Source organism: Cyprinus carpio, unplaced genomic scaffold (assembly GCF_018340385.1).
Source record: "Cyprinus carpio isolate SPL01 unplaced genomic scaffold, ASM1834038v1 S000006795, whole genome shotgun sequence".
Lineage (NCBI taxonomy): Eukaryota > Metazoa > Chordata > Actinopteri > Cypriniformes > Cyprinidae > Cyprinus > Cyprinus carpio.
Window position 1 is genome coordinate 1,429,727 of NW_024879381.1, and position 12,697 is coordinate 1,442,423.

At 33.8% G+C, this 12,697-nt stretch overlaps 2 long non-coding RNA genes across 2 annotated transcripts in view; one reads left to right on the forward strand and one right to left on the reverse strand.

The window, feature by feature from the left end:
- LOC122144892 overlaps positions 1 to 12,697 on the forward strand; it is a 316,590-nt gene that overhangs the window by 13,949 nt on the left and 289,944 nt on the right. The window lies entirely within an intron of this gene.
- Positions 5,492 to 8,031, reverse strand: LOC122144896. The gene is made up of 2 exons (XR_006159909.1): positions 7,974 to 8,031; positions 5,492 to 5,687 (listed from the first exon to the last, which is right to left on the reverse strand). It is a non-coding gene; the product is annotated as an uncharacterized LOC122144896 (long non-coding RNA).

Consider the following 12,697-nt stretch of genomic DNA (forward strand, 5'->3'; position numbering starts at 1 on the left):
GTGTCTGACACAGAAGAAAGAGAAAACAATAACACAATAATCGCATTCACAAGTTTAGAATCACCTTTTAAAACTACCACCCATTGTCCAAAAACATGTTTTATTCTTTTATGTTTTCTTAATGTTTTAGTAGGTTTGTGGTGGGTTGATTGATTTAGTTTAGTTTTTACCGAACCTCTGAAAAGAGCCGTGATATTAGCATGAGTGTATTTGTTTGAGTGTTTATGTTAAAAAAATGATATAATTAATGTTATCATTCACACAAACTGTAGATTTGAAAATACATGCAATAATTTGAACATTTCAAACATGTAATAGCATTAAACTACTTTCCCACACCTTTGATCAGAAAATATGTAGTTAGCACTGTTTGGTTGTGTGTTTATAAGAAGGAGGGTGTATATGAATCAGGATGTGGTTTGTATGATGTTGTTTAAAAATATCATCATGACACTCTTGTAGGTTTGTGTGATGAGTGAATGTTTAAATCAGAGATGTTCTTCTGCTGTTTGTTCATATTATTAGTATCTTGATGAGTACAGGCACTGAAGAGAGTCATATTGTGACTGAAATGTTTGCTCTTTCTAAATAAAGCTGTTCAAATCTTTTGATTGTCTTTTTTACTCCTATATTGTAAGGGTCTTTTTTGTTTTTTGCAACTTTTCACCAGTTTTATCTATTTTGCTTACATTGTGGCTTACATATTTACACTTTGTAGACTTTTATTTCAGACATCTCTATGAACAGACGCCAACAGTGCTTTCCTGTCTATATATTTGTATTACTATCGCAGGTACGATATATAAAAACTATTAACTTGAATGTTATCAACTTGAAAAATGTGTAAAACGAATCAGTTCTCCTCTGAACACTGATGTTTTCTGTTGTATATGCTGCTGTGATGTTATTATTCATAACACCAGATGGCGCCATGCATAATCATAAACGTTTTGACAGAATTGTTAGTCAATCTCTAGTAATAAAAACTCTCTCTTTTTCAGATTCAGGTCTTTATAACAGCCACAATATTAAAAAAGTAATCCTGCCCTAATGTTGCAGGTAGATCCCCCTCGTGCTGCCAAAAATAAAACCTAAAGACTGGAATTGTGTTTTACTGAGGAGGTGAGAGTTTGTTTCCTCTTCCTGAATATTTGACAGTGTTTTAAATGTGGGAAAATCCTGATGTATGACAAACTGAATCACATTGTATGTTTACAAGTACCACAGAAGTATAACAGTCTGGTTCTTTTAAGATTAAAATTATATTAAAATATTGAGGAAGAATGTAAAATATTATAAAATTATTAGAATGATTTTAATCACATAATTATTCCCCTCTCCTCTGTCTGTTCAGGGGAAAAATCACAAGCTTCATGAGTTTCGACAACAGCCCCATCTGGTGGTAGTTAAAATAAATTAATTGGCGTGGGGGAAAAAACTATGAAAGCAGCGCAGTCCATATATTTCAGTGTTATGTGCACAAATAAAATTGTGTGTGTGTTGATGTTCTCCCTTAATTAAAAGTAATTTACCCATCAAAGTGTAGTGATGAATGCCAGTACTAGTACAATTCAGTTTGATGTGGGCTAATAGTAGAATTATGTGCATATTGCATGTGGAAAGCATTTTACCTGAAATACTGTTCTGTTCATGTTACTTGTGTGACTAGGTATTTAAAAATATAATTAAATAAGTTTAAATGAAAACTTAAGCACAGGTATTGTGATTGTACACTTTATTTATTGCTGAAAACAAGAACATACACAACAGTACAAAATACAAAATATCAACAGTAGTGACACTTGAAAAGCCAACAACAAAAAGTAAAACAAACAAATAAAAATAAATACAATAAAGTGTCATTAAGCTAATTTACATAAGATCCCTTACACAAAGACCTTAAATGTGGAGCAAATTCTAACAGTCTTTCTTGCTTTCTTACTTGTAGACTCGGAAATTATATTCAAATAGTTTCCCATCTCTCTTAAAAAGAGCAAAGACAGGTTTACAATTGGATAATTTGCATTTGTGAATGTAAAATTTGCTCAAGAAAAGAGTAGATTCATAACAAAATAAATATTGTCTTTTCTGAGGTCTGAGTCAAAAGATTCAAATACAACCCGGATCCTGGAAGTGTTGGAACTTATTATTTTTTTTTTTTTAATTTGAATAAAGTGAAAACTAAAATATTTTCAAATCACATGAGCCAATATTGTATTCACAATAGAACATAGATAAATGTTTAAACTGAGAAATGTTACAATTTTATGCACAAAATGAGCTCAGTTCAAATTTGATGCCTTCTACAGGTCTCAAAATAGTTGGGACAGGGGCATGTTTACCAAGGTGTAGCATCTCCTCTTCTTTTCAACACAGTTTGTAGACGTCTGGGCATCGAGGTTATGAGTTTCTGATGGAATTTGGTCCCATTCTTGTCTGAGACTGGTTTCCAGCTGCTGAAGAGTTCGTGGTCATCTTTGACGTAATTTTCATTTAATGATGTACCAAATGTTGTCTATAGGTGACTATTTGGACTCTGAAGAGTACCATAAAACACTTTCACTTTAAAACAATCCATTTTAAATGAGCCTTGGCCCACAGGACTCGATGGTGCTTCTGGACCATGTTTACATTTGGCTTCCTTTTTGCATGATAGAGCTTTAGTTGGCATCTGAAAGTATTCCTGGGCCCATTTAGTAATGTCAATGACAGAATCATGCCGATGAGTGATGCAGTGTCGTCTGAGGGCCCAAAGACCATGGGCATCCAACAAAGGTCTTAAGAGAAAGTGAAAGTAAATGCTTTCTAACACTGCATTAGACTGCTTTCTATGAGAAACAATGAGAGATGAACTACCTTTCAAACAATAATGCTGAATAAAACAGTAAGCCCCTATATAACTGTCTTAAATTATTCACTTAATAATAATACTTCTCATGTGGCCCGTCAAGTGAAAAACATGAGAAGAAACCAGGGCCGGAGTGGGACTAATTTTCAGCCCTGGAGTTTTATGTCTTAGACCTGGCCACTTCATTTTTTTTTATTTTTTATTTTTTTTTTAATACTGGCATTTTAGTGCCGCCTTTGTGCTTTCTATTATACATTTTTTTATTTATAACTTTTTTTTTTTATTTTTTTATTTATTTTTTTATCTTTTTTATGAGCAAGGTGATATGTTATGGGGAGTCAAAACATAAAATTACATCATAATTGCCAATTAACTTACTTCAGAAATGGAAAATAAGGGACAACTGTACTTCTTTATCTTATTCTTTAAGAAAATAGTGTTTATTCTTGTATTCTTGTAGAAACAGAATAAGGGAGGTTCCAGATATTTGTACTGTACCTATAATGTAGGCCTATATCTGCCTGCAGTTAAAAAGTTCTCAGAAATAAAAAAAAACTTGTTTTGCTTAACCCATTTATGTACAATTATTCTAAAAATATGTCATACAAAAAATGTCATCGGCCTGAGTAAATTGTACCATTATAGAATTGTGACTTCACACGTGTAATTTAGGAGGTGAAAATACTGTGAAATTACAAATGGCATGAAATTTGAAAGCTAACATCTGAAGATTTTTTTTTTTTTTTTTTTGTTAAACAATGGCATTTAAAGGGATAATATGATGCTGCTAAAAATAACATTATTTGGTGTATTTGGTGTAATGAAATGTGTTTATGCGGTTTAAGGTTAAAAAAACACACATTTTTTTTCCACATACTGTACATTATTGTTTTCTCCTCTATGCCACGTCTTCTGAAACATGTTGACTTTTAACAAGGCTCGTCGCTCTGAAAAACGAGGCGTGCTCTGATTGGCCAGCTATCCAGTGCATTATGATTGGCCGAATACCTCAAGCGTGTGATGGAAATGTTATGCCCTTTAACATATTGTGATGCCCTGTCCGGCCGGAGCGACAAGACATAAACATAAAACCCATTATAAACGTGATATAAACATGATTTCTTGTCATGTCTTCTTTTGGGGAAGGCAAAAAACAAAGTAGTTTTTTTTTTCTTTTGTTTTTTCGCTTTCCCTCAATGAAAACACATCGTTCTCACACACTGTGGCCTTGAGTGAGCGGAGGTCAGAGGCCTAGAGTGAGCAGAGGCAGATTCTACGAAGGAGGGGGCATGGACAAGTCTTAACTTTATAAAGAATATCTCTTTTATAAAGAATATTTGGATTTGAGAATTTAGTCTTTGCATCTTCACAGACCTTATTGATTCACCAAGAGCTTGTAACCCTCCAAAGAGAAAGGAAAAATTGAAATCGCATCATATGACCCCTTTAAAGTTTTGGACTAAAATAGTATTGCAATTATAGCCTTTAAATGAATGAAAATACTTCACAGACCATATATATACACACACATATATATATATATATTTAAAGAAAACTTAGAGACTTTGCATGTTTTACACTTTCAAGAGAATATGATTATTATGGGAACAATAATATCCCCATACTATCAGTTTTGTGTGTGTTTTTATAGGCCCACATATTTGGTTTTTGTGTGTGTTTTTTTTCATGTAGGTTTTTAATTTTTATTTTTCAGTGTTTAATGAAAGTTGACACCTCAAAACACAAGAACATCATTAGCGCAATTGTTGAGGAGGCCTGTTGGAGGGGGCTGTCAAGCTTCTGATGGGGCTATAGCCACGTCAAGCCCGCCCTAGCACTGCCACTATTGTTTGACAGATTATGTCAAAATAAAACAGGAATTTTTCTGACTTTTGAGTGAATAATTACTGATTGTTTTGTACACATTGTCATTACTGTAATTATAATTTAATTGTGTTTTGTTTTTATTGACCACAATATCTTTGCTATTTGGTCTGAGAGGGGCACTTTTGAATAATTTTGTAATTACAACCAACTGCAACTGGCTAAAAGTTGTTTGAAAATTTACCAAAATTTGAGCCAAGCACATTCTTCTCAGAAAGGAGCACAGTCTGTTGTGATGACTACTTTGTATTTATTTATAGTTATTTTTAAAATGCTTTTCACAAAGGCCAGCAGTGATGAAGCTGTTTTTCCTTTTTTTTTTTTTGTGGTAGGACAGAAGTCAAAACAATGTTTTTTTCATATGAGCAGGAATGTAAAAAAAAAAATATTGGTGAAAAAAAAATTAATGAATAATACCACCACACACTATTTACACCTCAGACATATAAACTGGCATCAACCACAAACATCCAGTAATAGACTGATGCAGAAGATGCTTCTCCACCCAACGAATCAAACCACATCTGTACAGAGGTAAATGAATGAGTTTTATAGATAAACATATGTGCTCTGAATTTGTTTTGAGGCTGAAAGGGTCAGACAACAATGCTAAATTGGGATGTATGATCCTGATGCAGATACAAGTCTTTGTACTACAAAGTAACTTTTATCAAGATTTTTAGGGACCATTTCATTAATCTATCTCTGAATATCACACTGTTAAAAAGTTTTTGCCTCATATCATCTGTTTTATTTTTGTTGGAGCCAACATACAGATATATGTGGTGATTCTCACTAATCCTAAAACTCAACCATTGACTTAGAATCTGAAGTTATGGCGGGAGATTCCTGGTGAAGACGAGGACACAGCTGGATCTGATACTAGAAGAGGTTTAAGATCATCTTCTCTTATAGTGACAGGAGCATACACCACATGAACATCCTCTTCACATTTCTATACAAAACACAAAGCACATAAGATAAGCTAACATGAAGCAGCTTGAGACTGGGCTGTCAGTGTTTTCACTTCAGGGTCCACATGTTACATTAGGTATCCAGTAATAACGTCACAGTGGCAAAAATTTAATTATTCAAAAGTAAAAAAATCACATATTGATAAGAATAATGAAATCAAAATTTTTAAAAGCATAAATAACAACAGCGTTGACAGTTGTGTCAGAACAGACCTGTGACCCATTTCTTTAGTTCTCACATTGCATTTGTCTTCCTGACTTAAGTTCACACAAAGGATTACACACGAGTCAGAGCCAGAAAGTTTGAAGTTGTTTTAAAAGCTTAAAGTTTGAGGATTTTTTAGATATAACTAATTAAAATAGTTTGAAAGTTTTGAAGGCAATAAAATCTATCAGAAAGATAGATAGATAAATAGATAAGAAATAGTAAATTAGCATGTCCACTAGCATGTTTTTTCAGACAGAATTAGCAAGTGACTAACATGTTTCCAGCATAATTAGCAAGTGACTAGCATGTCACCAGCATGTTGTTAACATGATTAGCAAGTGACTAACATTTTGCCAGGCATGACTAGCAAGTGACTAGCAATTACATTAGCATGTTTCCAGCATGATTAGCAAGTGACTAGCATGTTGCTATCATGATTTATAAATTACTAGCAAGACACTAGCATGTCGTTAGCATGATTGGCAAGTTACTAGCATTTCGCTAGCATGTTGTTAACCTGATTAGCAAGTTACTAGCATGTTGCTAGCATGTTTCCAGCATGATTAGCAAGTGACTAGCATGTTGCTAGGGATGTTTAATAAGTGACTAGCCCATGTTGCTCCCCCCCCCCATGACTAACAAGTCACTAGTCATGTCACTAGTCCATGTTGTTGTAACATGATAAGCAAGTGACTAGCATGTTGCTAGCATGACTAGCAAGTGATTAGCATGTACCTAACATGATTAGGAAGTGACTAGCATGTTCCTAGCATGATTAGCAAGTGACTAGCATGTCATCAGCATGTTGTTAACATGATTAGCAAGTGACTAACATGTTGCCAGCATGTCTAGCAAGTGACTAGCATGTCATTAACATGATTAGCAAGTTACTAGCATGTTGCTAGCATGTTTCCAGCATGATTAGCATGTGAATAGCATGTCGCTAGCATGTTTCCAGCATGATTAGTAAGTGACTAGCATGTTCCTAGGATAATTTGCAAGTGACTAGCATGTCATTAACATGTTCTTAGCATGATTAGTTAGTAACTAGCATGTCATTAACATGATTAGCAAGTGACTAGCATGTTGTTAGCATGATTATCAAGTTACTAGCATGTTGCTAGCATGACTACCAAATGACTAACATGTCATTAGCATGATTAGCAAGTGACTAGCATGTCGCTAGCATGTTTCCAGCAGGATTAGCAAGTAACTAGCATGTCGCTCGCATGATTCCAGCATTAGCAAAAGACTAGCATGTTGCTCACATGAATAGCAAGTTACTAGCATATTGCTAACATGATTAACAAGTTACTAGCATGTTGCTAGCATGTTTCTAGCATGATTAGCAAATTACTAACATGTTGTTAACATGTTTCTATGCTAATCCAGCTAAAACCAGTTGATTCAGTAAAAAAAAAAAAATCTGCTTTATTGTCAATACTTCCACATGTACAGTACATACATACAGAGAATTGAAATTGTGTTGCTCTCAGACCCTTGGTGCATACAGATAACACTAACAGTAGAACATTAAAATACAGATAATAAAATATAAAGTACAACTATACAAATATACAAAAAGGTAATGTAAAAAGAAAGATAAGTAAAGCAGAAAGATAAGAAAGATAATTAAAGTATAGTAAATAGCAAGTTACTAGCATGTTGTTAGCATGTTTCGATGGTAATCCAGCTAAAAACCAGCTAAGACCAGCGTGACAGTGGCCAAAACCACTTTAAAACCAGTTTGGGAGACCAGCCAAAGCAACCGATCAGCTTAGGCTGGTTTTAGCTGTATTCTCAGTAGATAGTTTTAAGCTTTGCTGTGGCAGTAGACAGCTTAAATACACCATAAGTCTTATTGTATAAAATGTTCACCCCATCAGTGAAAGTCTATGGGATTTAGCTGGTGTTTTGAAAGTCTGGTTTATGGAAAACCGTAAGCCGAATCAGTTAGAAAGGATATAGCAACCCAAGTCAGACCAGTCTGAAGAACTGAAGAAGAAGAAGAAGAAGTTTAAATAGGATTTCAGTTCAGTAAGCAACTGAATTATCTTACCGATTTATGTGCATTTCTTTCAAAGGATGTTGGATAAATGATGTAACATTACAGCAAAAGTGATCGTGTGTCTTCACAAGTCTGAACTGTTTGAACAACATCAGATTAAAACAACAATCAGTCTTAATTCAGTTCAAAGTCTACAATATTTTATTAGGGCTGTCAAAGTTAATGCATAAAATTAAGTAGGTTTAACACTGCACTTTTTTTAAAACTGCGTTATCAAATTTAATATGATATTTAAATTTTTCCACACATACACATAAAAAGACCTCAGCAGATTATGCTAAAAAAATATAATTTGTTTTTTGTGTGAGTGATATGAATTTGAAAGCGCTGACCAGTATTATTACAACTGTAAAAATCATATCTACACATATTATTTTGTTATTTTTATAAAAAGGTGATAAATGCTAAATATTTAAAGTAGAATTTATTTTTTAAAGTATACTATTATTTGTTTTAATACTTGTTAAAAGGAGTAGATAATACTTGCCTTTTGGATCAGTTTTTCTGTGTGTCCAGCAAATGCAGCACATCATGACTGCAGCTACAATCAACAGAGATCCAGCAGCAGAGATCAACACTATCAGAGAGTCTGAGCCTCCTGGAAGACATGAAGGAGAGTGTTTAGATGATGAAGAGATATTAATGTAAGTGAATGTGAAAAAAAGCAGCGCTGCTGTACCTGAACATGTCTGACAGAGTTGAGTGATGTCCAGATGTGTGGTCTGGTTGCTGATGGGATTGTTGATCACACAGATGTATGTGTTATTATCCTGATATTCCACCTCCAGAGGTAGAGAGAGGACTGATGCTGAGATCAGACCACACTGATGCTGGACAATAAACTGTTTTCCTTTGTACCAGGAGAGAGTCACATGACCCACATTCACCACTGAACACAACAATGAACAATTCTGCTGTGATGATGATGATGATGATGATGATGATGATGAACATTGTGAAGAGTTACTGATGATGACAGGGACAGGCAGACGAGCTGAAAACATGAGAGAATAAACTAAAATGGTTAAATCTACACAGCGTCCACTTGGAATTATAAGGTTCTATCTGCATTCCGAGTAGTTTTGAGATATTGAGCTTCAAAGTTTTTGTTTTCCATTCGACTGTGTAGTAAGATGGTTATTTTTTTTTAAATAAAAAGTCCCATAATGTACAAAACATTAAAAAATCTATCACATAATGTAAGTACGTTGACACAGAATAAGAATATGTGAATACCTCAATTTTGACAAAAATGTCAGATAGAACCTTATAATTCCAAGGGGACGTGATCTTATTTTCAGCATTGTATGTTGACTGTCAGTGAGTGTTTCTGTCATCTCAAACTATGAAATGATAATTGTATACAATTTTATTACATTTTAATAGGTAAATAAACTATTAATGTTAATATTTTCACATGTTCCTCCAGAAAGAAAAAAAAATGGTTTAAAGTGAGGCACTAAAGTGTGAATAGGGCTGATTCATAAACATTAAAGTTCCCAGTGTTTCAATACTAAGGCCATAAGACATGAACATTAGGGGTTCATATTTTATATGTTTATGGATTTTATTAACACATCATAAACCTTACAACCTTGTAAAAATTATGGTTTAAACATGTTCAACTCAAATAATGAACACATTTTAACAGAAAAATGCTGTCAAAAATAATGACAGGACAAGTGATTTTTGTACTCACCAAAGACAGAAACATTGAATGATTTTGTTGACCGTCTTCCTTCACTAATCTTTACTTCATAGAGTCCAGTGTGTTGAGTTGTGATGTTTGTGATGATCAGAGATCCAGTCTCATTATCCAGCTTCAGTCTGTCTCTCAGTCTCCCATCAAGGGTTTGTTTATCTCTGGTGATTTTAGCTATGAGGAACTTTTCAGCTCCAAATCTCCAGACTATTTCTTCATGTTTATGTATTTCAGTAAGATCAGTGTTAAGAGTGACAGAATCTCCCTCCATCACTGACACTGATTCACCAAACACACCTGATGAACATCAACAGGTTTTTGCACGGATAAAGACTCTTGATGGTTTATAAAGCCTAATATCAGTTAGTTGATATTTTTTTAAATATGAACTGAGAGACGTCCAGAACAGCAGCAGACGCACCGAAGCAAATGAAAGATGAAATATATGAACAGAGAGATATGTGTGAACCAAACATTTGATCTTTTATTTGTTTGAAGGTTTATCTGCTAGTCCAAAATCAATGTGTAAAATTGCATGATTTTTATTTTTAAAATACATGCTAAAAAATTTCAGCCGCTTTTTTTTTTTTTTTATCATTAGATAAAACACGCTCACTGAATCTCACTATTTGTGTTCGAATTCACGTTTTGGTCATTGTTACTGAAGATTGATTGATTTATAGGATTGGCCTCATTTTTTTTTTCATCATTACATAAAAAAATTGATCCAAACATTAACAAAGATAGCTGAGATTTTGTAAGCAGCTTCTGAGATAGAGTTATATACATTCATTATAATAATGTTTTTTCAAGACTTTCCAGATTTATTTTCATGACATTTCTATGCCTGGAAATTTCTTTTTTGAATTCAGAAACGGAGACCTGAACCTGAGTAAGTAGATCTCGCAATGAGTAAAAATAAACTGGAAAATGAAACAAAGCCATAGCACAAAATTGCTTTGTAACTTACCAATTTGGCCGCCAGCAGCAAAAAACAAAACAAAGCAAGTGTGTTGTGAAATTGTATTTTTACCAGGTTCAGTGTCCTGATTTGACCCTTCCTAAAAAGACTGTCCCTGCTGAGATAAACACATCTCTGGTGTAATCCTCCCCAACACAGAGTTTTTGACCCTCCTAGTTCACACACCACATTCTCTACACGATACAGTGTTATAGTTCTTCTGACGACTTTTAAGACTTTAACTGCTCTTGATGGGTGAAAATATCTTTATCTTTGTATCATTTAACTTCCTTTTGAAATGTAACTATGGTAATATACTTGACTGGGTTGGCTAAACATTTGTACAGATGGGTGTGAATTGTGGATGAACAATATTTTATGGTAAAATAGAGTCTAACCCTCATGATTTTAAAAATGTTGTGTGTGTGTGTGTGTTGTATAATAGAGTATATGTATATTTATATATATTATATATATTTTATAATATTTACTGTATATGAAAGATATGTATCAATACCTAAATATATGAAACAAAAACACAGCAGCCGATATGCTATGTAAAGGAATTTATATATATATCTGATACATATACATATTCATTTTTTCAGTTTTGTGTATGAACAAAAATAAAACAATGGTTAGTTAAACACCATGTATGATCACACAGTACAAGTTTGGATATTCGTCTGATTCAACGAAACCTGGCTGTGGTCTGTTTTCTATAGAAATGTGTTTTGATCTGTTGGTGGGCAAACCTCATGTAGGTGAGAGTGGTACAATCAGAGCATCTGTGTTTTAGTTTGTAGTTGAAGAGTGTCGTTTCCTGTCCTGCCTCTATGAACATCATTTTTATGACCCCTAATCTACTACTAAAAAAACAACAAAAAAAAACCAAGTATGTTCTGACACAGAAAAAGATAGAATAAAATTAAAAAATTGTTACATTCACAAAGATAAGAATAACTTTCTAAACCTAAAACCCATTGTTCGAAAACCAGATGTGTGTTTTATTTCGTTTGTGTTAATACTGTTTTTTCTTTAATGTTTTAGTAATGTTCACAGTGGTGGTGAACTGTGACTTGGTGATATTCAGATTTTGACCGAACCTCTGAAAAGAGCCGAACTATTATCATGAGTGTATCCTGCTGAACACATGATAAACACACTGATATCATTCACATTATCCTGCTATGTCAAACTGTTAAATTTGAAATATCCATGCAATAATTTGAACATTTCCAAACATGTTATAGCATTAAACTACTTTCCCACATCTTTGATCAGAAATATGTAGTTAGCACACTGTTTGGTTGTGTGGTTTATAATAAGGAGGGTGTATATGAATCAAGATGTGGTTTGTATGATAGTGTTTAAAAGGGTCATCATGAATCTCTTGTAGTTTGCTGTGATGAGTGAATGTTTACAAAAAAGAAATCACGATGTTCGTCTGGCTTTTGGTTCGTATTAGTTATACATCGTGATGACATAGCCGGCACTGAAGAGAGTCATTGTCGTGACCAAACGTCAAATGGGTGCTCTTTCTAACATAAAACTGTTCAAAATCTTTGTCTCTTTTGATTGTCGTTTACTTCCTCCGATATGGTAAGGGTCTTTTTTGGGTTTTTTTTTTTTGCAATTTTTCACCATTTTTTAAATCTAATTTTGCTGTATATTGTGGCTTCATATTATTGACACTGTGTAGATTGTGTTAGTTTCCATACATCTCTAGGAACAGACAGACGCCACAGGTAATCAACTTTTTTCCTATATATTTGTATTAACTATCGCAGGTACGAGATATATAAAACTAGTTAACTTGAATGTTATCCAACTTGAAAACTGTGTAAAAACGAATCGCTCTGACACTGATTTTTTCTGTTTGCATGTTATGCCTGCTGTGCGCTAATTATTCCGACACCAGAGTACCGGGTCAGGCATAATCAAAATGTTTTTTGACGAAATGTTAGTCAATCTCTAGTAATAAAAACTGCCTCTCTTTTACAGATTCAGGTCTTTATAACAGCCACAATATTAAAAGCACCTGCCTAATGT